Source organism: Halichoerus grypus, chromosome 8, assembly GCF_964656455.1.
Source record: "Halichoerus grypus chromosome 8, mHalGry1.hap1.1, whole genome shotgun sequence".
NCBI classification, from domain to species: Eukaryota; Metazoa; Chordata; class Mammalia; order Carnivora; family Phocidae; genus Halichoerus; species Halichoerus grypus.
Genome location: NC_135719.1, coordinates 107909722 through 107936970, shown reverse-complemented (window position 1 = coordinate 107936970; position 27249 = coordinate 107909722). Strand labels below are relative to the sequence as shown.

The 27249-nt window shown below is 37.6% G+C and overlaps 1 long non-coding RNA gene and 1 pseudogene across 1 annotated transcript in view; both read left to right on the top strand.

Moving 5' to 3' along the window:
- Window positions 1-1543: 1543 nt before the first annotated feature.
- LOC118543469 (uncharacterized) overlaps window positions 1544-27249 on the top strand; it is a 79370-nt gene continuing 53664 nt past the window's right edge. The window contains exon 1 of the long non-coding RNA XR_013450179.1: window positions 1544-1767. This is a non-coding gene — a long non-coding RNA (uncharacterized LOC118543469). The remainder of the gene's footprint in view (window positions 1768-27249) is intronic.
- On the top strand, window positions 6481-6985 carry LOC118543467 (small ribosomal subunit protein uS10 pseudogene; annotated as a pseudogene).

Below are 27249 nucleotides of genomic sequence, written 5' to 3'. Positions count from 1 at the left end.
GAAGGGAATGAATGAATACAGCTTCTATCCCTGAAGTTTAATCACTAGACAAGTAAAAGGCCAGCAGCTTGTTTTGAAGAAATGCTTTATCTGGTGGTTGGAAAAGAAACCAAATATAATCTGACACATATAGAAATGCACAGAATTCTTTAATTTCCAGAGTTAGGCAACTAAAGCAGTTTTAGAGTTGATACAGGGACAAGCAGGCCTAATGCTTAAATGTATGAGCCACTAAAAACAGCCACCACATTCCTGAATTCTTGTGCTCCTTGGCTAGGGAACCAGCATTCCAAAATCCCCAAAACACATCTCCACCACTGGCCAGGGAGCCAGAGTCTCTGCTATCCATGGTGGTATCATGTCATGCTGAATATTTGAAAGGGGGAATGACTACCTATTTATCTTTCTAGCTCATTTGGGGCCGCGGGCACAGTGCAGAGAGCAGGCGGCCCACCTGAGGATTAGCAAGAATCCAGCCCTGTCGCCAAATCTCTTAAGGCAGTAATACAGAAGGAAATGGAAGCTCACTTCCATTCATCAGTTAAGAGACACTTCATCTGTAGAAAGTGAGAGGAAAATGCCAACAACAACAAAACTCTTCTTGGAGTGTGAAGTGGTGCAGACCCCAGGGTTGTGGGAAGCATGCTAGTCTAGAACCCCAGGCTCCTCGAATCTGCCCCTGTGGGCAGGAGAGAACCTGCATTGCTGGACAGTGTGTTCAAGTCACCAGCTGGGAGCAGGATGCTGTAGAGTGTTGGGGTCTACCTTCCCCTCTGCCATTTCTATGGCAACAAAGATTGACAGCCATGCTTTACTTGAGTTCTCAATGGCTGAATATCCTGTAGTGAGATAAGCAGCAGATTCAGACAGTTAGGCCAGCAGACCAAGTTGATTTTCATGAGAGGAAAGGATTTTTTTCCATCTCAATTGGTGTTTATGCTTAGTCATTTTAACTAAGTTAAATCCTGGCAAAGTGATGGGGATACACAGTTGAATGATTTACATGTGACTTGGGAAAGGACATGATTGCAAATCTATTTCTGATCTTTAGTTACAAAATAAACTTCATTTCTTTTACTCCCTTCACCCAAAGGTACTCTGGTCTGAGCAATTACACAAATTTTCAAAGTGGCGATAGGGAGTCCGGATGATTAAAATCCTTCCCTTTGGAATTCTCTTCAGACTCTGCTCAGGTCCTGCAAGCCTTCCCAGCCTCCCTCTGTATGAGCCTCTCTTCTTCCATTTGCCCTGTGGTCTCTACCATTGTCATGTTAGGACTTTTTGTTCTGTTTCCTATTTGGACAATGAATTTCTGTCAATGCTAATGAGAAACTTCGGCTTTAATAGTATAGAAGCATGATTCTTATGCCTCTTTGGTTAGGGTTTTATTTAATTCTGTCAACTAAAGTGCCTTGGAAGTACAGTCTGGCTTCTTAGTTAGGTCAAGTGCATGAAATTAATCAAATACCAAAGAACAGGTTGATGCCCAGACACAGCAGGAATGCTTCTGACAATTGAAAAGAGAAAAAACCCATTCAGAGGGATGATTTATCAAGGGAACATAATGGAGAATGGAGGTGGGGGAAGGGAAGATTGAATTTCAAAGATGTCCTTTATACTACAAGAGAATGTGAGTGATAAAGTTTTTGTTTTGTTTGTTTTCTGTTTTTGTTTTGTTTTTGTTTTTTGTTTGAAGAGCCAGGACTTCTTCCTGTGGATCATCTCTCTGAGTGTCATGGAAACCTCTTGTATAAAGCTGTAAGTAATGTCCTCAGGATAGAGGACCAAAACTGAGAATATCCAAGCACAGGAGAGTTGTAGGTGACTTTCAGAGTCGCCTGATTGTTGGCTCTCTGTTTCTTTAAAAAGGAAACTATTCTGTGGTTATTTTCATGGACAGAAAATTGGGAAAAAAATTATGCTTACAACCCTCAGAATTCTAAGTCCTATGAAGGCAAAGAAAATGCCTGTTTAGTTTGGAATTAGATCCTCAGGGCCTAGTATAATGCCTGACCCATAGCACGTCCTCAGTGTATATTTGTTAAAAATAATTTCTGAATCAGTAGGTTTCATAAAACTGTAAGCACTTCCAGATTAAAGACACCACAACAGAATTTTTATTGCTAGTTACTAAGAGATATTTGATAGACTTAGTCCTATACGGTGACTACATGTAGTATCCACATTGTTTTTAGTATATGTTCTTAAGAATTTATTATAAGAATACCAGGAAAACCTAACCAACAGCTACTTTGCCATTTCAAAAGATTCTCTTTATTGCAAAACCTACAGAAGTAGTAGCAAAGTAATATTTCTTTGAAATGAAAATTTAATCAACTTCTACCTATAATAATTTTAAGGATCAATCTGTAAAATCTAGCTATATGAATTAAAGAGAGTTTGGATATTGATCAAAAAGTACATGGTAAAGGCCACGAGTATTTGCATTCAGATTTATAATACCTTCATGGAGTGTGTGTTGAGACCAAGAATAATCCTTTTTATTTCTAATAGATCAGCACTCCATTGCGCGAAGTACGAACATTGTCTTTCTAGCAAGATTTTATTACTAGGTCTTGATTTTGAGTCATTCCCTGAGAACATTTGGATGGCAGTTCTTTCTTACATATTTACTGAATGACTGAATGAATGAGTGAATATTAAACAAGTCAACAAATCAGAGAATGCACTGATTGGCTGGCTCCTCAATGCTCTCAGAAGGCAAAGAGCTTTTTAAACCAAATTTATATATTTAATATAAATGACAAGAAAAAAACCGCCTCCTTCTCTCAAGTTTCAGTTATTTCTAAGTGTGAGGCTAGTCACTTCTGTTAATTATCAGTAGCATGAAGTACCAAGAAATACTAATATTAAGCACTGAAGACAACCTGAATATGTTTAGCAGAGTCATTCCTAGAAGGAAAATTAAAGTGCCACACCAAGCCTCAAATGAAATCCATAAGCCTTGGCCAATACTTTTGCTCACTTTCGCTCAGAACTCTATTATTAATGCCATTGCAATTATAATTGTGGGCCCACTTGCTGGGGCAGGTGTTTGCAAAAAGGGTTGACCTTCTGGGGTGCAATATGCTAATAAGAGAACATCTCAGCTTTCTGGATATAAAGCTGCAGTGCAAAAATAGTATATAAAGGACAGAGTTTTCTTTCAAAAGAAAGATAAGCCAGCTCGAAACCATGCCCAGGCACACAGAGGAACAATGCTGCCTGCTGATGGTGCCAGGCCGATTCTTAATGGTACCTCCAGGATTGCCCAGTGTCCCTGCTGGGGTTCAAATTCAGATTCAGGTGGTAGAAGTGGTATTCAGCAATGATTAGTGCTCAGACAAGCTATGCATGAACCATTATTAAATTTGCACATTCTTGGAAGAGAGGTAGCCACATGCACAATAGGCAAAAGAAAGTGAACATAACATTATTAAGCTCTCAAGTCAGGTTTTTATATTATAATTCATTTCTATCACTGGCAATTACTGAGAAATTTACTTTAAAAATATTTCCCTTTGAATTAGGTTTCTTTTGAGCAAAGGTCAGAAATCAGTCACTTTAGACTTTTTTTTGTTGTTATAAGATAGTTTGGTGATATGGAGTATTGCTTTCTCGATGCTTACATTTCTAAACACCCTTTTTTACCTGTGACTCCAAGTTGAACTTGTATTGGAAAATGGGGGATATGCAGGGCTTTTGACTTTCTGACCAGAAATAGCCTCAAAAGTATATTCTACAGGGCTGGAACCCATGGCCATGATCTTTTCCCATAAAGCCCCACCAATAGGGGAAGCTAGTGTTTGTTTAGAAATGGCAGTGACATGCATTCTGATAAAGGCATAGGATTTGGTGCCTAGAATTCTTTATAGTTCCCACTATTGGGATTTGTAGGGCCCTTGACCTACCCTCTCTACCCTCCCCAATACTACCCCTGCCAAAGCCAGCTCTGAACACTTTCATTAGTCTGGGATTGATAATCAAAACTCAAAGCCAGTTTCCTTTGAACACATAGGCAAGGCAAGAATGGCTTTCCCAAGCAATGGCTGGGAAAACAAATGCTTGGGATATTCGAATGATTTCTGTTTTTTCATAATTTATTTGTTTCTCTTACCACCCTGGTCCGGACTTGCTCATCCCCAGCATTTCTACTTTCCTGTAATGGACAATCATAAATTTCCAGAGAAGTAAGGGTTTGTGGATCTGCAGCACAGTGACATTGTTTGTTCAAGATATTTGGAGACGGTGCCAAATGCATAACAAAACATGGTTTATGGCCTTCATTTGGCATTGATTTGTGCTAGAAAATTCAGAGTATCATTTCCTCCAGAAGGTTTTGCATTTTTGATGAGAGAAAATATTTTCAACAACAGAGTTCTTGAAGAACTTTACAATATTTAATTTTGGAAATCCCTTAAAATAAAGCAGTTTTAAATTTCTTGTCATCTTAAATTGTTGCTTTTTTAAAAAAAATTGTTGCTTTTAAATGGAGCCTTCCAAGTGATCTTTCCAAGGAGCACTCCAAGTGATCTTTCCAAGGAGCACTCCAAGTGATCTTTCCAAGGTGCACTCCTTTACAAGCAGTCACCTGTGTATCCTGGGGGACACAAACCAACTTGAAGCACTGGCCGTGTTGTTACAAATGTATACTTTACAAGAGACTGATGGCAAGAAACAACATTACTTACCGGTATGTATCCTGCACCTGGGACCAAGCCAGAATTCTTCCAGTGGCCTTGGAGTCTCTGGAGAGATGAATGATCCAGATTTCCAACAAAGATAGCTTTCACCAAGGAAGAACTCAAGTGTGAGCCGATCAGAAGACTCATCATGTCCAATAGCGAGGTGGTATAATGTTTTGAGAAACCTACTGCAAATGAATTAGAAGGAAAAATAAATTAAAAAACAAGTCAGGTTCTCAAATAAGAATAGAAAGGCCTCTTACCCACCAGAATAGAAAGGGTGAAACAAAGGGAAAACCAGAGGGCCTCACAACTCCCTGAAGGTCACATGTCCTCCACAGTGTTGATGTCTCTCACTCAGATCCTTCCTTTGTTAGGAAAAACAAAAAAAGCTGAAGAATAAAACTATTAGGTAGGGCCAGCACAAATATTAGTCAACTTTGAAAGAAAAAGCATTGTTATGGGTGATGTGAGGCCCAGTCTGTCACTGGTTTGTCTGCAGGCTCCATAAACCACAGATTCCTAGCCACACCCCCAGAGTTTCTCATTAGGTATGTTTAGGGTGGGGAGGGGTTCCAGAGTTAGCAATTCTGACAGATTCCCAGGTGATACGATGCTGCTTGTGTGGGACCAACTTTGAGAACCGTTGTTCTAGCATGATTCATTAGCTTTGGGATCCAAGGAAATGGAAGCACATGACTTTAAGGTAATCTTACGATAGTTTGGATTTATTCTCACGCAGGCGTCTGCCCATGCAAACTACAATAGGGGAAGCATTTATCTGGATAATTCAGGCTACAGACTTCATTAAAATATTAGAATGTTTTAGGTATAGGAATTTTTTTCCCCCAGGAGAGTAGAAGGGGAATGTTTCTAAATCATCCTATGATTGCTTTATTGCCCTTTTTCATTTTGCATAGGGATAACAAGGTACTATTTGTCCTAAGAAGCATCTATTGACCTGTTCTCTAATAATGACTTTACTCTGGTTTCCTGTTTGTACATGGCTGGAAAAAAACCATGTTAGGAAATGGAGAGTGTGAATGGGCATGGGGTCTTCTAGAGAAACAGGTTCCAAGATATGTCCTTTTCATATCTCTGTTGTCTGTGGGAAAGGTCACAGGCAGTCTGATGATAAGTTTATGATGCATTATTACATCAAGCCTGAATGAACCAAAGAAGTGCCTCCTCTTTGTCTTCAGGCCAGTCTCTATTTAGGAGGTCCCTAGAAAATGCCATGGAAGAGCCTCAGAATCCCCCGGGGGTAATGCTGGAGCAAGTGATAAATATTTTATCCCACCAAACTGCACAATGACAAGGAATAAAAATAATCTTAGTGTTAACTTAAACCAACTCTCGTTTAATGCCAGTTTAGAGTTCTTAACTCCTAATCTATTTTGCCTGCATTTCCAACCTTTGTTTTATAGGCCTACCTAAGTCTTTCCTTTTGGACATTGCTTTTGTCTAGTTATAATACCAATGAGATTATAACTGAGTGACCCTAAAATTCTAGAATGTATAATAATTCTTTAAAATCAGCTGCTCATCAGCAAAATAAAAACCCTTGTGAATGATCTTTAAAATTCACAACCAGGGGCACGTGGGTGGCTCAACTGGTTAAGTGGCTGCCTTCAGCTCAGGTTATGATCTCAGGGTCCTGGGATCTAGCCCCTCATAGGACTCTGTGTTCAGCAGGGAGTCTGCTTCTCCCTCTCCCTTTGCCCCTCTCCCCCCGACCCTTGCTCTCTCTCTCTCTCTCTCAAAAAAAGTCTTTTAAAAAATAAAAATAGCTCTTTGAGGAAGACGCGGTCGCAGCTACAGCGGAGGTTTGGACGCCCCGCTCCTGCTCCTGACTCACCGCTGTTCGCTCTCACCGAGGAACAAGTCGGTCAGGAAGCCGCGCCGCAGCCATGGCTTTTAAAGACACCGGAAAGACACCTGTGGAACCGGAGGTGGCGATTCACGAATCAGAATTACTCTCACCAGCCGCAACGTAAAATCTTTGGAAAAGGTATGTGCTGACTTGATCAGAGGCGCAAAGGAAAAGAATCTCAAAGTGAAAGGACCAGTTCGGATGCCTACCAAGACTCTGAGAATCACTACAAGAAAAACTCCTTGTGGTGAAGGTTCTAAGACCTGGGATCGTTTTCAGACGAGGATCCACAAGCGACTCATTGATTTGCACAGTCCTTCTGAGATTGTTAAGCAGATTACTTCCATCAGTATTGAGCCAGGAGTTGAGGTTGAAGTCACCATTGCAGATGCTTAAATCAACCTTTTTAATAAATTGATTATCAGTTGTTAAAAAAAAAAATAAAAAAATAAAAATAAATAAAAATAAAAATAAAAAATAAAATTCACAACCAAATATAACAGTGTGGGTCTCCTGTTGGTGGCAATGGTCAGCTTTTAGAGTCATATCTTACATCTCCTAAAACAGACTTCCAAAGCAGATACTTCAGGTGGGGTGTCAGGTATTCAGTTTAATCCCATGGAAGGCCACCTTTATTGTGGGCAAGAGGCCACTCTGCAGTGCTCATTATGATTCTGATGCTTTTTGAGTCGAGTTTCTGACACTTCCAACTAAGAGACTATGATCACAGGACCCTTTTGCATTGTAAGGATGGGAGAGAAAGCCCATTACTGAGACTTCTCCAAACAGAAGTAACACCCAGTCAGAATGAAGGCTTTGGATCCAACCAATTCTGACCTGACTTGTCCTCTCTACATTTTTAGATAAGTTTAATGAACTTCACCATTCTGAGCTTTAGACATACCCCACCTCACCCTTGGGTCTCTCCCTATGAGTATGACTCAGTAAGAAAGCACTGTTCTCTTTTGCATTATTTTGCTGCTGGGAAACTCAGGTCTTGGGGCCACTTGGGAATCCACACTAAGAAGCAGAAGTTCTCCTTTGCCTGTGGGAAATCCAGATGAATGGATAATCAGAAGCAACCAGCAGATACATATGGAAAAATCTCCAAAGGTAGAGTCCTGTAAATTCAGAAAGTAGGAAAAGTTCGCCATCAGCACATGCCCAGTTTCCCTTTTGGTGCACTCCTCTGTCTTCAAGATGTACCTAATGTCCTCGAACTGTGTTCTGGTCTCCAGTAGGCTTATGGGTCTACTTAAGGTGTAGGGAGTGTCTAAGTCAGGATCTAGCTCTCAAACCATCCTCTGCTTCAGACCTTTCTGTCACCTCGGTGTATGGAGACCATATGATCCAAGCAACAAATAGGTTTGCCTAGAGTCGCAAGTAAAAGTGTGCTAAAGAGGACAACAGGGCAAAGTATATAAAATTGAAATGATCCCAGAGAATCACACTGGAAGATATGCTCTATGAGGGGAAGGATCTTGTCTGTTCGGTTCACCATAATCCCCAGCACCTGCCTGATATGTAAGCATAGTAGGTGCCTCGCAAATATTTGTAGACTCAGTGAATGAACACATAGTCAAGATGTATGGTCCAGTATCAATGCCATTCAGCTAGGTACCTGCTCTTATCCAGCAGGCTTTTAGTTAGCAAAGAGTAGATCACCTAATGCAGACTTGATTTTAGTGACTGATAGGACCTGAGGTTCCTCAGACCAGACCAGGAGGAACTCAAGCCACTGATGGAGAAAGGGAGGACTTAGGGCTTAAAGAAAAGAAAATACATGTTTATTGAATGCTTGTGCTTTACTCACATTATTACTTTTGCTTGGTGCAGTGGCTCTGAAAAGTAAGTCTTATTAGTCTGTGTGTTTTATTAATGAGGAAACTGAGATCAGATAGGCATGCCAGTAAGAAGCTGAACTAGGATTTATTTCTACCCAGATCTTTTCCACCCACAGCTCATCCTGATTAGATAAATTGGTGATGGAAGGAGAGTGGTAGGGGCTCTTTCTCCAAAAATTTGACTAGGTCATAGAATGGATTTATTTATTTATTTTTAAGAGAGAGAGAGAAAGCATACATGCGTGAGCATGCATGAGCAGGAGAGGCAGAGGGAGAGAGAATCTCAAGCTGACTCTGCACTAAGCGTGGAGCCAAACGTAGGGCTTGATCGCTCAACCCTGAGATCAGGAACTGAGCCGAAATCAAGAGTCAGACGCTCAACCAACTGAGCCACCCAAGTGCCCCAGAACAAGATTCTTTTAAATGAGAGTAGATGTGGGAAGACATTTATCAGTATTTCTGGGATAAACAGGTGTGGCCAACATTCGCCTGCAACCCTCTTCCTCCCTTTGTTCTTCCATGAATACCTGTCCATATTTCCCTGCCAAGATGAGATGCTTTTACTCTTTTTACTTCTTGCCCCTGCACAAGGTACATTATATTTGACTCTGTTGTCAACTGTGTCATAGGTAACTGATGTATGTTAAATATTACATATATAAACTGTGCTAATATCGGCTGCCAAAAGTAATGATATTTTGTGACAGTTACTGATAAAACAAGACAGACTGTTTCTTCATTCATCTGGCCCTTGACAGAAACAAAAACCTTTGGCTTTAAATGAGGAGGCCTAAGCTCTGGAGCTGGCCTTTGCTTTTACAATAGCTGTGCGAGCACAATCATTGCAAGTACTGTGACAAAGGTAAAGGAGGTGTATAGGAAAGCCCCACACAGATTTCCCTTGAAAAGAGACCCTGCTGCAAGTAGCACAGTGAACTTTGCAAAGGGATTCCCAAACAGACAACTTTGCCATGTCTTCTCCCATGAGATTTGAAGCTTCTTCTATTTCCTGCCCATTCATAGCTAAGATAGCGGGAGGAGGAAAGCCAGTGTTCTGTTAAATGGTGGATTTTGGTTTGGAATAATCTGGCTTAGTCATTTCATTAGGGAATATCCAACTGTCAGAATTTTAGAGTCTTTCCTCTTGGGATGGTGTCTTAGTACATTCACAGTAATGTAGGTTCTTTCTAGCATACACCTCAAAATTCTTCCAGCCTCTACCCATTACCCACTTTTAAAGCCACTTTATGTTTTTAGGAATTTGTTATAATAGCACCCTACTTCTCAGTACCAATTTCTGTCTTAGTCTATTTGGGCTGCTACAACAAAAATACCATAGACCGGGTGGCTTATAAACAACAAAAATTTATTTCTCACAGTTCTGGAGGCTAGGAGGTCCAAGATCAAGGTGCTGGCAGATTGTTTGGGAACAGCCCACTTCAAAAATGGCTGTCTTCTCATTGTGTTCTCACATGGTGGAAGGGGTGAGGGAGCTCTGGGGTTTCTCTAATAAGAGCACTAATCCCATTTGTGAGGACTCTGCCCTTATGACCTAATCACCCCCAAATGCCCTACCTGCAAATACCATCTCACTGGGTTTAGGATTTAAACATATGAATTATGGAGGGACACATTTAGTCTGTGGCAGATGGTCTGTTTTCCCAAAGATGAATCTCATCTTTTTATTGGGGTGTATAAGCCTGGCTTTCAAGGTTCTGAGAGACACATGGAGAGAGGGTCTACATTTGAGTATGTGGAGGTGGGGGGAGATTTTCACCATTCAGTAGTTAGACTTTCACTTCATGCCCCTATTTTCGGTATGGCACAGCCTCCCTCAGCTTTGTCTGCCATTCCTGAATCTGCATCTCTCTGGTCCGTTTTTTTGGCAGTGTAAAGAAAGTTCTCTGTTCTAGTTTTCTGTTCAGATGGGAGAGACTGCTTGGCAAAGAATGGGAGAAGGAGATCTGTGAGTCTGACTTTTCATACAACCTTTCAGTGAATTCTCTTTTCGAATCTGTCTTCCACTTCCAATTTCAGAGACACTGGTACCTCTCATTTCTTCTAAAATTTTGTTGCAGCTGTCTCCCCTCTATTCTCTTTGCCTTGATTTATGCCTCCCCCTTCGCCATTTTATTTTGATGAGGTTTGAGGTAGAACAGGAGATAAATGCATGTATTCAGTCTTTCATGTTTAACTGGAAGACTCCTCCCATGAGCTCTGGAGGATCTGCTTGGCAGCAGTTACTCCTATTGGGTGGGTGGGTGGGTGAGGGTTGGTTACAGAGAGGAGTGAGCTTTTAAACTTTAAACTACATTAAGCTTGGGAGATCATACCTAACTCCATGATTTGACCTTGAAGAGAATGGAGAACCTGCTGAGTATGAGTAGAATTAGCTCCAGACAGCTCAGACTTCAAAGCTTAACTTTTTGTATTGTCATTGAGTTAATTTTTTGAGTTGCCTAGGACAAGACTACAGTTAGGAGATATTGTGATAAGATGATTAAGAAGCCACCCAAAAAAAATGCTAACTTGGTTTTCTTTGGGTATATAAAAATCTCTTGAAAATTCAAATATTCTTTAATCATTTGTAACTTACTGATCTGGTTGAGTAGGGAGATTGGTTATATATAGGGGATTTATCAAATAAGTAAAAAATGTTGAGAATTATGAAGGAAGTTAAAAATATAAAGAGAAGGAAAGCTAGATTGAATCCTGTGATATTGGATTAGATTTGGATGGGTTCATCATTTTCAATATATAGAGCTAAATATAGATATATAGATGCAAATCTATGTGTGTACATTTTGATAATAGAAATAAAGAAGTAAATTTAGATGTAATTCTGTGGTGTGTGTGTGTGTGAGTGTGTGTGTGTACATATACATACATTTCCTAATTCTATTGACAGGACCTGGGAGCAGGAGCGCCCCAAGAGTGAGGGATGTATCTTGGAACTAGATCTTGGCTTTTAAATACTATTCTCCATTAAAAGCAACCAAGTCTCTTTGAGTAAATAAATGATCGATTACTGGTCTGGGCAGAGGAGACTGGAATATTTTTTGACATCAGAAAGTAAAGAATGTTTGAGAAATGCTGGGACATATAGAAAGGATATGGAAGCCAGCTTGAAAGGGCTCCCACTGGCCAACTCTGTGACGATTTGAGTATAAGAATAAAAAATAATAATGGGTTATAACCCATTAAATAGAACAGGAATTCACAAGTCCATACTGATGAATAATGAATACATAAATAGGCAGAAGAGAAAATTCTTACAGCAAAACAGCAACTAATAAATATAGAAAGAATGACAGAATTAGAAAAACACCATTTGGCAATTGTCATAATAATAATTCAGGCAAGAAACATCAGTGGATGCTAGAAATAATGGATTAAAATTTGATGAAAAACAGGGTATTTACTTAGTGTCAAAGTATCTCCCCACAAAGTAATTTTTAATTACAAAAGGGAAAAGATTAACTTTACAGTGGAGAATCCTGGCAAGCTCCACCTTAATCAAGTAATCAAAGTTAATAACACCAGTAATGAGACAATTTAAATTATATACAAACCAAAGGGATGCAATAAGATGGAAATGTTTGTGTTCTATTCTTGCCAAAAATCTTAATCTGAATCTAATCATGAAGAAACATGGGGGAAACCATATTGAGGGATAGTCTACAGAATAACTGGCCCATACTCTTCCAAAATGTCAAGATCATGTAAGTCAAGGAACAACTGAGGAGTAGTCTCTGTATTAAAGGAGAATGAACAGAAATGATAATTAAATACCACATGTAATTTTGGATTGCATTTTTTTTTGGTATAAAGCAGTGGTTCTCAAAGTATAATTCCAAGAGCTTCACCACCACCTGGAAACTTGGTTAGAAATACAAAACTTTGGACCCCATGCCAAACCTACTGAATCAGCAAGCCTGGGTTTGGGACCCAGTAATCTAGGTTTAACAAGACCTTCCATTGATTCTGATGCTCATTACAGCTTGAGATGCACTGCTATGATTGTTGGGGCAATATTAAAACGGGGGAACATGCTAATAATATATCAATGTTAATTTCCTGCCTTTCATGGCATTGTTTTTAGAAGCACATACTAAATTATTCAGGGGTAATGAAAAGTTATGCCAGCAATGTACTCTAAGTGAATCAGGAATATGCAACTTTTCTATATGTCTTAAAAATGCCTAAAATAAAATAAAATAAAATAGGAGGGGTTAAGTTATATATTTGTCATATTAGGAAAAAAAGTCTGACTCATATTCGTTCCAACTGCTTTACTGTAATCAAATGCGGCACCAAATACAAAGGATATATATTCCATTACATGTATGGTTAAATCTGCAATGGAAAATAGTTTGTTCTCCCAAGAACCATCTGTGTTTATTTTCAGGTTGAACCAACCCTAAGGTTGCTAACATTCTTTAAAACCATGTTGATGAATGACACAATCTCTGAATCACATCAAAGCCAATATGGTTTCTTTGGGGATTCCATATCAGAGGGAAAACATTTCTGTTGAATAGCATCTGTCTATCCATATGCAGAAAGAGTCAACACATGAAACTGAAAGATAATTGTTTTCAAATAATTGGCTAGATGACATACACAGCCCCTCATTCTCAACTGCATTATTAGTTGCCTGAATATAATCCATGATGTGATTTTTTTTCTATCACTGTAGATTCTTTGCAAGACTTTCCATTGCACACAACTAAAATACAGCAAGAGCAAAATATAGCCTGAGACAAGTACATATGTTGGATTAGATTCAAATATGCAGGGTTTTATCTAGAAGGAAAAATCCTTTTCGTGTTAGAGAGGAAGTGAATCAGGCCCGTGGACCTTGGCTAACTGACCGATTCACAAACATTAGTGGTTGGTGGTTGTTTTTCTACTTTTGGTTGTCTACTTTGAAGCCATTATACAACATCCAAATCCCTAGCTCTACTCTTCTTGGTGTTTTGGTGGTTATGCATTTGTTCTGATACTGTGAATGGAGAGTTCCCTTCCAGCTAGCAAGTGTTCCTTCCCCAGCCATAATCCCTCAGAAGAACTGAATCTGATCAGTTATGTCACAACTGAAGAAGACTACATTTGTTTTAACAAAGTTTATTTAGAACATCCTGCTGCTAATGTCAGCACACAGATTGGGCAAGTTCCACCAAAATAACTTTCAGACTATTTGTACTCAATTAAATGTTTATTTAAAATTTCCTTTGGGTTTTTACTGCTGTAAATGTATTGTTCATTTTTCACATACCAGGCACTGTTGTTTAGTCTCAAGGGCATTACTTGTTACAAATTTAACAACTGTGACATATTAAAAACAACATTTAGGGAAGAAATTAGGGTTGAGAGGATATGACCAGATGTTTCCATGGTGTTTCACCAAAATGTCACTTAAATGCCAACAAGATTTTAAAAGGAATTTTTTCCCAAAGTCTCTCTACCCACTTGACTGGCCCCCAAATATGCCGCTATCATAGTTGTATTAGAAAACCCATTTAATTTTCATTTTAATCACAGTTTTCTTGAAGGTACTTTCACTGTCATTTTTTAAAATTCACTATGGCAATAAAAATAATCCTGGCTATGCTACAGGCTACTTTTGTAACCCAAATTTTCTTATGACTGAAATAGGGATGTTCCTCCTTACCTCCTATGATTGTTATAGAAGTTACAGGACATAATGTATGCGACACTCTTAGCCCAGTACTTGGTACACAATACTAACATACAAAATAATGTTCATGTTATTACAACCAGTGCTAATTATTGATACAAGCAAAAAACCCCACTAAGTGCCCTGGTATATATGTCCTTAGAAAAAAACGCAGACTTCCCTGCAAGTCTCTGTTAAGTTTCAGCCTTTCATTGCGATTGTCATTTAGCTGTAGGAGAAGAGCCTATCAAGAAGCAACTTCAGAAGAAAGACATTATTATTTTTAAATAAATCTAATGGTAATTAGATGAGGCCTCTCTGAGCTGATTTCTAAATCTAAGAGCAATTGGAAAACGAGCCTGCAGGTAAATACAACAGAACAGAGAGACTATCTGCACCCAAGTGGATGATTCCAGGTTTGCTCTCTTTCTGTGGGAATTCTGTTGATGTCAGAGGGTTAATAGAGCTTTTTAACAGTAGACTGGGGCCCTGGAGTTTTCATGATTTGGCCCACATTCAAAAATATACAAAAATATAAAAGTCAGTGAAGCAAATGCTGTTCAACAGAGGTTTTTCAGGGGAAAGGGATAAGCTTGATCCAAAAATATTTTGGAGGGTGGAGACATTCCAAGCATACCATTCCATGCCTGTGCCAATGGAATGTGGGCACAGCACAGGAACAATGTCCAAGGCTGGAGAGCTTTAGAAGACCAGGGAAATTTTGAGTGAAAAACACAAAGCAGGGAAGAACTTGCCCCCACCAAAAACCAAGTGTCCCTATTTACAGGTTGAATAGTGAATTCAAAGTAAATTTTAGGTCCATGAACTATGAATTCCAAAATTTGGTGCCAAATAATTATAGTTGCATTTTGCAAATGTACAGCTCTACTCTGGTCACACACACAAACACACACACACACTGAATTGGAAGGAGAGATTGAGCAAGTTCAAATTATTACGTTTAAATCCCATACTGGAAATAACATTTTGTCTCTTTTCATTATCTTTGACTCTAGGCTGGTAAAGCTGCCATAATGAAAATTAAAAATAAGCACAAATATGGACTGCTTTTCTATGTTAATCATGAAAAGGGAGTAACTTCTAGACATTCCAAAACTTTTTGAAAAAAAGTTTATTTGCTTGTAATGGTTATTTGCTTGTTAATGCTTGTTATATTTTTCTCATCAGTGTTTGTGATCCTTCAGGACATGAGAGGATTTTGATTTTGAAAGATCCCTATTATTCCCAAGAACTACCTTGGCCCATAGTTTCTGGATATGGTTGTGTCCATTTGCAGTAGTTCATCTTCATTCCTCTCTGTTGGTAAACTGAGGAAATAAGGAGACATGTGGATGTCCAAAAACGACTTAGGATTTTTCAATTGAAAAGTTCAGTCAAATGTCTTTCAAAAAATACTTTGCAAAAGCAAACAAACTTTGCAGACTGTTTTATGAAAGAGGCATTTCTTCTTTTTGCTTGACCTGATAATCTATTTAACTGAAGAAGAGCAATTCAGTTTATGGCAAAGAACCATTCAGGAGGTTGCCTGGAAATGGGATGACTAAGGGTTTCTCAAAGGTGGGGCACAGCTCACCTCAGAATCCCCTGGGGAGCTTTTAAAACTTCAGATTCCTGGGTCCCACTGCAGCCCTACTGAGTCCAGATTTCTGCGGGTGGGGACTGGGAAGCTGCATATGTAATGAACCCTGCAGGTGATTCCTAAGCATCTTTAAATGCAGGAGTCTTTTTAAAGTGGAAATTAGTAGCTATATCATAAAAGCCAGTAGTGATTTCTGCCCTGGCACCCCTCTAGCTTTGAAGATAGGGTCAGTGGTGCATTGCTTTTGAAAACATTCCAGTTTGATCCATAGAGCAAGTCATTTTCCCTCCTCTTAATGTTTTCTCCTAGCTCTGTTTTTCTCCATGGGCTCAATCATACAGTCTTCACACAATAGCATTTGGAATTGAGCAGTTTCCAAAACGTTGTTATTATTGTTGGTCATTGTTTTATTCCTAATGCCTCTGCATTACTGGTCAGTGACCATGATCTACATTTTCAGGCAAGAAAAGGGATATATACTATCAGCTGAGTCACTTGACCCTCACCAGGTATGGAGTGTAGTTTCTTACAACACCTTATCTAGGGCAATGGTTCTCGGCCTTGACTGCACATTAGAATTGCTCAGGAAGGTTTAAAACTCCCAACAACCAGGCCACACCCCAGACCAATGTCATCACAACCGGCTGGGGTAGGACCCAGGCATCTATACTTTGTAAAGCTCCCCTGGTGATTCCAGGGTGCAACTTAGACCAAGAACCATTGTCCTGGAGCATCTGTAGAAAGTGCACTGAAGCCTTTAGGACACCCAAGGGAGATCATCAATATTTTTCTTTACAGACCTAATTTCTGCTATCTGCAGTACACTCTAACAGGAGGAGAAAGTTTAGGAGGTATTTCTTATAGAAATGTGTTCTTGGGAGAGAATTTTTAAGTTTCTTTAGAGTGTTCAGCCACCATTTCAGGAGATCCAGTGTGAAATGCTATAGTGTGAATGTTGAAGTTGTTTGAAGTACACACGCATAGACTTACCCATGGTACGAACCATCCCTGCCCACCTACAAAACTCCCTGCACCAACCTGATACTTTGTCTGTTTCAGAGAATCTATGAAATTTATCAGTCCTTGGCTGTCTTCTCAAGAGCCAGTAACAGATCTCCAGTGAGCTGAAACAGGAAAAGTTGTTTTAAACCATTGACTGCTTAATAAATTAGCACTAGACGCCTCTTAGCCTAATTTATCTCTGAAAGCCAGTTTCCCAGGGTATCAGAGCAATACCACAAGAAAAATTATTTCCATTAAACACCACAAAAATGTCTTTCCTGTGATACTTCACTGAAAGGATGACATGTACGAGATTCTCAGTCACAAAACAGGAAAGAAATGTTTGAAAGTTAAATTAAAAAGTAAAGCACAGTTAAGATTTTATTGAGCTTAAACCCCATTCCTACCCCCTAAACATATAAATCTGTTCTGTGTTCTGTGTCTCCCACTCAGATGGGTGATAAATTTTGGATGCTGAATTCTTATGTCTCTAAAAATAACGTTTACCTAAAGTGAAGTGCAACATCTGGGTCCACTGGGGGAGCATGAAGTGGCCTTTCAGGTTAATTATTTGTGTGGTCAGGTTAGATTTCCCAACCCTGAAAATGATACCAGTTTTGTTTCTTTTGGCCCCTGCCCACCACAGGTAAAGAGTCCTGTCCCAGTGACTTTCCCATAGATCTGCTCCTCCATGCAGAATGTTGCCATCAATGCCCCAACATTGAGGACGTGGAATATTTTCCATCTGCTCTCTGACCTGAAGGACATGGAAGTCCCTCTGTTATTGTGGTTAGAAATAGAGTGAAGAGTCACCCCAGTGCTGTCATAGTGGATGCCGTCAGAACAGATCCAGGTTATTCTCCCTCTAATATTCTCAAAGGAATGTCTCTCTGCCATCTCCATCAAAGGGTATGTCTGCTTGTCTAGACCAGAGAGTAGATTGAGATGGTCCATGTGCATTTTTAGGCAATACCCAAGTAGGGGAGGTAACAAGGCTGGCGTTAGATTGATCATAAGAAGAACTCTTCCCCTGCCCTTTCTAACACTCTAGACCATATTCCAAAAGAGGCTAATTCCGTGGAAAAAGAAGCCTTATGAAGGAATGTAGTGAGAGCAACCAGCTGTCCAGGGTGATCCTAGGAAATGATGGTCTTTATTTCTTATTTCTTATAATATGGATAAAATCACAGCTTGAAATAAATTTTTAAAATCTCTAGATCTTTCTATAAATTTGAGTCCAAACATTTTCATCCATAACATAAATTTTTCCAGGCAGTGACTCGAGACCTGGGAGTTATCTTTTCATTTTTCCCTTTTGCCTACCAAATTCTGTTAATTCCTTCTCTTCTTTTCCATTTTCTTGGCCACATCCTCTCTTTAAGCCTGATTGTTTCATTTTGGTGTATTGTAAAAGGCTCCTTTAACCTTTCAGAATTCAAGGTCATTCTATACACCACCACCAGAGCAAGCGTCTTGGATTATTGCTTTGCTCAAATCACTTCTCTCTTTAAACTTTTGCAGTGGCTGTCCCATTGACTACTGAATAAAATCATGGCAATTTATCCTGGTGTTCAAGGCCTTTTAACAGTTTGGTCCCAAATTATGCTTCCTATCTTTTGCTACTGCCCATGTTCCAGCCAAATGACACCTCTACAGCCCCTCATTTCTTTACCTCATCTTGCCCTTTCTTACCTCTGGCTCATATCTTTCTCTCTTGCTTGCTTTTCCTCCAGAACCCACTCAGAAGCTCCCTCTTTCTTTTGTTAAATCTTTTCTGGCCCTTTAGTCAGAAACTTTCTTTGCCTCCCTGTCCTCAAGCATTTGATTAGAGCTTATCTCAAGACTCTTAACATGCATTGTCTCATACTATAGTTATTTGGGTACCTTGTTTAGCCTTCTCATTGGAATTTCTGGAAGGCATAAACCACATCCTTATTCTTCAACATGCCTTGTACATGTTAGAGGATGAATAAGTAAATGAAAGAATAAAGTTAAATACTACTTCTTTCCCTTCTTAATCCTTACACTGAAAAAGTATGGTGTGGAGTATAGGCCCTGGAAAATTCTCTAGTACGTATTGTTTGAGGGTAGTCAGGAGAACTTGGCATATCTGAGTTCAGATCAGTTTCCCAGGACCATCTATGTATGCAGAGGCTTATCTCAATGAATGGATACTCCCGAGTCTTTGGAATTTCAGGGATGGAAGGGGGCAGAGGTGTGGGTCTGTAGTCATAAAACATGTATTTTTAAAAATTTAACCAGAGGTTGCATAACTCTCTGAAAATTTGAAGCTCAAAGCTGGCAAGTTTGTGGTGCAGGTGGCTTGGGAGCTGCTGAGTGGGTTCACCTTTGGCATGCTTGTTCTGGAAACCTGGCTACAAGACTTGGGCAGATCATTAATTTATAGGCCGAAAGGCAAAAGACACTTAAAAAAAAAAAAAAAAACTTCAAAGGATTGAAATGGTGCAGCACAAGATGGCTCAATATACGGGAATAATAGGCCTTTGCAAACTAACTTCTCTTTACTCGAGTTATTTTTGCAAGCAGAGATTCCAGGTAAATAAGAGCCATTACACTTTATATGTAACAATTATAAAAAACAGCAATGTAAATCTGGTCCTTTGTTTCTCTTACTTGCCACAGTACCCTGATTGTGTTAGCATTAGCAAAGTCAAGAAATTGTTCAAAGAATGAAGGTGAAAGTGAATTAAGTGAGTAATTCAGGGCCTTAAGTTTTTCTTTCTTAAATTTTTATTTATTATTTATTTATTTTAAGATTTTATTTATTATTTGAGAGAGAGAGAGATAATAAGCAGGGGGAGCGGCAGGCAGAGGAAGAAGCAGACTCCCCCCTGAGCAGGGAGCCCAAAGTTTTTCCTTTTTTAGAATATCAGTTATTGAGACCTGAACTTGTCAATAATTACCTGTATTATTGAGACCTGAACTTGTCAATAATTACCTGTATTATCTTTTAATTCCACTTTGCTGAGGTAGCCTCAGATTTTTGATTTGTAATACAAGAATAACAGTAATTTTGCCTATCCCATGGGATTATAATGAGGATTAAATAACAAACGTGAAAAGTGTATTTAAGAAGGATTTTGTACCCTCTGAAGCACTGTGCTTGTGTTTGCATGTTGTAGGTATGTATGTGTTATTCAAGTAATGCAGCTGACTACTCTCTGGCTTATATTAATCCTTGGAGCCATGTTCCTCTTCAGGTCACTTTCAGTTTATATAGATAGGTAGATGGATAGATGATAGATAGATAGATAGGTAATGGATGGATGAATGGATAGATGAATGGGTCAAGTGTAATTGTACAAATAGTTATATTTCTATTTTAAATATATATAATTTCATTAATAGTTATATTTTATCAGATAATAAAAAATTTAGAAGTGAATCCAAACTAGGAGATTAGGTTGAATGGATTTTACAAATACTGTTTGTGTCGCTTTAAATATAATTTTAGGTTCTTTCAATAGTTAGGACATGTCCTCCAGTGCAGTGCTTTCTAAATGTGGTCCATGGACCCATGCTGGTTCATAAACTATTTGTTCCTAGTAGCAATAATAATGAGCACATGATCTAGTTCACTACTTTTATTCCCCCATAAAAGTTTCTTGGTTTCTATTTTGGCACAAGCTCTTTAAGGTCTCATGAACTGGAAAACAATACTTTGTCAACTGTAGTAGCACAGCTCTAATAATACCTTACTATTTGGGCATTCATTCCTTCAACAAACATGTATTAAACAACCTTATTTGTTAAGGTAATCCTAGACATTGTAACGAATAAGTCCTGAACTTAATGTAATAAAAACCTATTTCTCAGAAGCATCGTAGTCTATGCAGGTACTCTTCATCTGGTGCCTTTCTCTGTGGTTCTTGGGAAAATGGCTCCTTCTGTCTTGTGGTTCACTCTTCTCTCGTCCACAGAATCCTCTGCATTTGGATAGCAATGGGAAAAGATACGGTGGGGAAGATGCAGCCTTAACCATTAACCATTAACTTTAACTGTTAACCATTTCAACACATCACTTCTCACATTCTCTTTCTGAGGACAAGTGCCTTCCCTTATCCCTATGCAAAGGGACTGGAAAATATAATCCTTGGCTTTGTAGACACTTCTGTGGGTTTTTTGTTTTTGTTTTTGTTTTTAGAAAGAGTGTGTGCATGCGTGCATGCATTGGGGGGTGGTTGCAGAGGGGCAGAGGGAGAGAGAGAGAATCTTAAGCAGGCTCCACACACAGCACAGAGCCTGACTTGGATCTTGATCTCAAGATCTTGAGATCATGACCTGAGCCGAAACCAAGAGTCAGACGCTTAACCAACTGAGCCACCCAGGCATCCTGGCTTTGTAGACACTTCTGAGCATTACCGTTTCATTAGGGAAGGGGAGCAAAATATTTTGATGGTCACCTAAACCAGTGCTTTTCAAACCGTCTGTGGTGAAGGACCAGTTCTATTTTTTAAAATTTTAAATCTATCACAGCCTAATGCTTGAAAAAAAATCCTATAAAATGAATTTCTAGAAAAATAAACCAAGGATATATAAAATATAGTTCAGTTTTTTATTACTGGATTCAGCAGACATAAAATTGCTAGTTTCTCTCCTTAGCTCACTGAGGACTGATTGGTAGCATCACACACACACACAGCACCATTTATGAACCACACATGAGTTGCATAGTTCTAGATTTCTGGAGCTAAACCAGTAGTGAACATGGAATTTTTTTTCATGTAGGGAAACAGATAATAAATTAATAAATAAGAGAATCTTATAGTAGCAATAAGCATTATGAAGACATGTGACCCAGTGTCTTCTAGAGAGGCCTTCTTGAGGAGGATCCTTGTTATGATCAAGATAGAAAAGCAGATTCAGAAAAATGTATTTAGAACAAAAGGATATAACCATGTTTAAATTTATTTGTTATGCTTCATTTTAATTTCTGACTTCAAAATTTTCGTAAGGATTCAGAAGGTAGCCCCTTGAAAAAAACAGAAGGTAAAATAAAAATATTTTAAAATCTTTTTCTCTTTTCCTAAAATAAAATACATATTTTTATAGCAGCTTTATTGAGATATTATTCAGAAACCTTATAATTAACTAATTTAAGGCATACAATTTAACAGTTTATAATTTACTCACAGATATGCACAACCATCACCACAACCAATTTTAAAATGTTATCATTATCTTAAAAAAAAACCCACAACATTAAAATAACTCTGTACCCTTTAGCTATCAAATCCCTATATCACCCATTGCCCCCAGCCCTAAGCAACCACAAGTCTACTTTCTGTCTTTTGTCTATTCTTGACATTTTCTATAATTGGAATCATATAATATATGTGGTCTTTTGTGACTGACTTCTTTCACTTAATGTTTTCAGGGTTCAGCTCTGTTGTAACATGTATCAGTACTACTTTCCTCTTTATGGTGGAATAATATTCCATTATATGGATATACCACATTTTGTTCATCCATTCACCAGTTAATGGACATTTGTATTGTTTCCATTGGGGGATAATATAAATAATGCTGCTATAAACATTTGTTTGAGTCCTCCAACTGTGTTCTTTTAAGATTATTTTGGATATTCTGGGTCCCTTGCAATTCCATATGAATTTTAGGAACAGCTTATCAATTTCTATAAAGACCTCAGCAAGGATTCTGATACAGATTGTGTTAAATGTATAGATTAATTTGAGGAGTATTGGCATGATAACAATAATAAGTCTTCTGATCCATGGACATGGGATATTTCCATTTATTTATATCTTCTTTAACAGTGATTTCTTTTACCAATTATTTGTAATTTTCAGAGTATTAAGTTTTTCACTTTTGTTAAATTTATTCCTAAATATTTTATTCTTTTTGATACTATTGTAAATGAAATTGTTTTCTTAATTTCATTTTCAGATTATTCATTATTAGTGTATAGAAATACAATTGATTTTTGTATATTGATCTTGTATTTTATGACCTTGCTGAAGACATTTATTATTCTAATAGTTTTTTTAGTGGATTCCTTAGGATTTTCTGTATACAGGTTCATATCATCTGCCAATCGAGATAGTTTTACTTTTTCTTTCCAGTCTAGATGATTTTTCTTTTTCTTGCCTAATTACCCTTGTTCAAACCTCCAGTATAAAGTTGTATGGAAGTGGGAAGAGTGGACATCCTTGACTTGTTCCTGAAGTCAGAGAGAAAGCATCCAGTCTTTTATCATTAGGTATGATGTGCAGGTTTTTGTGCATGCCCTTTATCAAGGTGAGAAAGTTTCCTCCTATTCCTAGTTTGTTGAATATTTTTATCATGAAAGGGTTTTGGATTTTATGAGATGCTTTTGCTTCATCTTTTGAGATGATCATGTGGTTTCTGTTTTGTATCTTATCAATATGGTATATTATATTAATTGATTTTCAGATGTTAAACTAACCTTGCATTCTGGGAAAAAATCCCAATTGGTCATGCTTTATAATTCTTTATATGTGGTAGTGGATTCAGTTTGTTAGTGAGTGGGAAAGTATTACCTCCTCTTGTATTTTTTGGAATAGTTTCTGAAGAATTGATACTAATTCTTTAAATGTTTTGTAGAATTCACCAGTAATAGTTGATTTATAGTGTGTTCAAATTGTCTATTTCTTAGTTGACCTTCTGCTTTTGTTCTATTATCCATTATTGAAGTGGAGTACTGAAGTATCCAACTACTGTTGTTAAATTGTTTATTTCTCCCTTCATTGTCTTTGCTTTATGTATTTTGATACTCTGTTTTTAGGGTCATATATGTTTATAATTGTAATATCTTCCTGATGTATTTATCTTCTTATAAAATGTCTCTCTTTATCACTAGTAATGTTTTCTGTTTTAAAGTCTATTTTACCTATTAGTATAGCCACTCCTGATTTCTTGCAGTTGGTCTTTGCATGATATATCATTTTCCATCCTTTTACATTCAATATATTTGTATCTTTGAATATAATGTGTGTCTCCTATAAAAGCATATAGTTGGATCCTGGTTTTTATTTTTTAATCCAGTATTTTTTCATCCAGCCTTTTGCTTGGGTTGTTACATGATTCACATTTAATGTTATTATTGATATAGCTGGATTTATGTCTGCCATTCTACTCTTTGTTCTCTATATGTCTCATATCTTTTTTTCTGTTGTTTCTCCTATACTGCTTTGTTTGGCATGAAGTGAATATTTTCAAATACAGCATTTTAATTCTTTCATGATTTTTCACTGGTTTTTGGGTCATTTCCTTAGAGTTGCTCTAGTGCTTATCATACATACACACACACATACACACACATGCACACGTCATATTGCAGTGAGATATAGAAACATTATTTCTGTAGAGCTATATTCTGTTTTCTCCTTTTTGTTATGTGTGTTATTTTTGTTACCTATTATTGTTATACATATTACTTCTGTAAATATTACAAACCCAATAAAACATTGTTATAATGCTTACTTTACATTATTTTATGACTTTTTAAAGATTTTATTTTTGTAAGTAATCTCTATACCCAATGTGGGACTTGAACTCACAACCCTGAGATCAAGATTTGCATCCTATACCAACTGAGCCAGCCAGGTGCCCCAATTTTGTGACTTTTAAGAAAGCTGAGAGGAGAAAAGAGAGTAAGTATATAATTATAGCTTTTGTTATATTAGCCTTCTTATTTATCATTTTTGCTTCTCTTCATTTGTTTCTATGGATTTAGTTCACATCTGGAGTAATTTCCTTGGGTCAGTAGGGTTTTGCTCTCATCCACCTCCTTTGTGCTGTTATTGACAAATATGCTACATTTCTATATGCTTTGGTCAAACAATTAAGAGAAAGAAAAAAATGCATTTGCACTATCTTTTGTAATTACATTAATTGCCTTTACTGGTGCTTTTTGGGTTTTTTGTGTGTTTCTGTGGGGTGTTTTGTTTTTTGTTTTTGTTTTTTTGGTGTGTGGGGCTTTCAGCCTGAAGAACTTTCTTTGGTATTTCTTTTTTTTTTAAATTGAAGTATAATTAACATACAATGTTGTATTAGTTTCAGGTGTACAACATACTGATTTAGCAATCCTATACATTACTCCGTGCTCACCATGGTAAGTGTACTCATCATACATTATTAACTTTATTCTTGACTATATTCCCTATGCTGTACTTTTCATCTCTGTAACTTATTTATTTATAACTGGAAGTTTATACCTCCTAACCCCCTTCATCTATTTTACCTATCCCTTCACCCACCTCCCATTTGGCAACTACCAGTTTGTTCGCTGTATTTAAGAGTCTTTTTTTTTTCTGTTATTGTTGTTTGTTTGTTTTATTTATTTTTTAGATTCCACATATACATAAAATCATGTGGTATTTGTGTCTGACTTATTTCACTTAGCATAATACACTCTAGGTCCATGCATGTTATTGTAAATGGTAAAATCTCATTCTTTTTTATGGCTGAGTAATATTCCAGTGTGTGTGTGTGTGTGTGTGTGTGTGTGTGTGTGTGTGTGTGTGTATGCTGCATTTTTTTTAGCTGTTCATCTATTGATGGACACTTGGATTGCTTCCATATCTTGGCTATTGTAAATAAGACTGTAATAAACATAGAGGCGCCTATATCTTTTTGAATTAGTGTTTTCATTTCCTTTGCATAAATATCCAGTAGTGGAATTACTGGATCATGTGATATTTCTATTTTTAATTTTTTAAGAAACCTCCATATTGTTTTCCACAGTGGCTGCATCAGTTTACATTCTCAGCAACAGTGTCCGAGGGTTCCTTTTTTTCACATCCTCACTAAAACTTGTTTTTTCTTGTCTTTTTGATTCTAGCCGTTCAGACAGGTGTAAGGTGATAACTCATTGTGGTTTTGATTTTCATTTTCCTGATGATTAGTGATGTTGACCATCTTTTCCTGTGTCTGTTGACCTTCTGTATGACGTCTTTGGAAAAATGTCTGTCCTCTACCCATTTTTTATTTGGACTGTTTATTTTTTTGTCAGTGTTGAGTTGTAGAAATTCTTTATATATTTTGAATATTAACCCCTTATTGTATATATCATTTGCAAATATCTTCTCCCATTTGGTAGGTTGCCTTTTTGTTTTGTTGATGGTTTCCTTTGCTATGCAGAAGTTTTTATTTTGGTATAACCCCAATAGTTTATTTTTGCTTTTGTTTCCCTTGCCTGAAGAGACATATCTAGATAAATGTTGCTAAGGTTAATGTCCAAGAGATGGCTGCCTATGTCTTTTTTTTCTAGGAGTTTTATGGTTGCAGGTCTCACATTTAGGTCTTTAATCCGTTTTGAGTTTATTCTGGTTTATGGTGTGAGAAAGTGGTCCAGTTTCATTCTTTTGCATGTATCTGTCTAGTTTTCTCAGCACCATTTACTGAAGAGACTGTCTTTTCCCCATTGTATATTCTTGACTCTTCTGTCATAGCTTAATTAACCATATTAGCATGGGTTTATTTCTGGATTCTCTCTTCTGTTCCATTGACCTATTTGTCTGTTCTTATGCCAGTACCATACTGTTTTGATTGCTACAGCTTTCTAGTTTATCTTGAAATCTGGGATTGTGATAACTCCAGCTTTGTTCTTCTTTCTCAAGATTCCTTTGACTGTTTGGGGGCTTTTGTGGTTCCATACAAATTTTGGTGTTATTTGTTTTTGTTTTTCAGCATTTTTACTACAATGTGTCTGTTTGTGAATCTGTTTGTATTTATCCTACTTGAAGTTCACTGAGCTTCCTAGATGTGTAAATGAATGTTTTTCAATAAATTTGGGAACTTTTTAGCCATTATTTCTTTGAATATTTTTTCTGCCCTTTCTATTTCTCCTCTCCTTCTGGTACTCCTCTCCTTCTGGTACTGCAATATGTATATATTGGTATTCTTAATGCTGTCTCTCATATCTCTGAGGCTCTTTTCATTTGTCTTCATTCTTTTTTCTCTCTGTTCCTCAGATTGCATAATCTTTGTCAATTATCTCAAGTTAGCTAATTTTTTTTCTGCCAGTTCAGATCTACTATGGAGCTCCTCTAGTGCATTTTTAAATTTCAGTTATTGTACTTTTCAAATGCAAAATTTTCGTTTTCCCCCATAAGTTCTATCTCTATTGATATTCTCTATTTGATGTTAACACTGTCATCATGCCTTCCTTTACTTCTTTAATCATGATTTTCTTCAGTTCTATGAACATATTAAGAATGTTTACTTTGAAGTCATTGTTTATTAAATCCAACATCTGGTCACTCTCACATGCAGTTTGTTTCCAGCTTTTTTCTAGTATAAAGAACATACTTTCTTGTTTCTTTGTGTGTCTCATAGTTTGTTTTTTTTTTTTTTATGGAAACTGGACATTTTAGATAATATATTGTAGCAACTCTGAGTATTGGATCCCCACCCTAGGGCTTGTTTTTGTTATTTGCTTGTTTATTTGTTTAGTGACTGTCTGGATTACTTTGGTGAAATCTATGTCCTCCTTACAGTTTGAAATCTCTGATGTTGCTACTTAGGGAGCTCAGCCTTAGGTGTGCCCACAGTCACCCTGC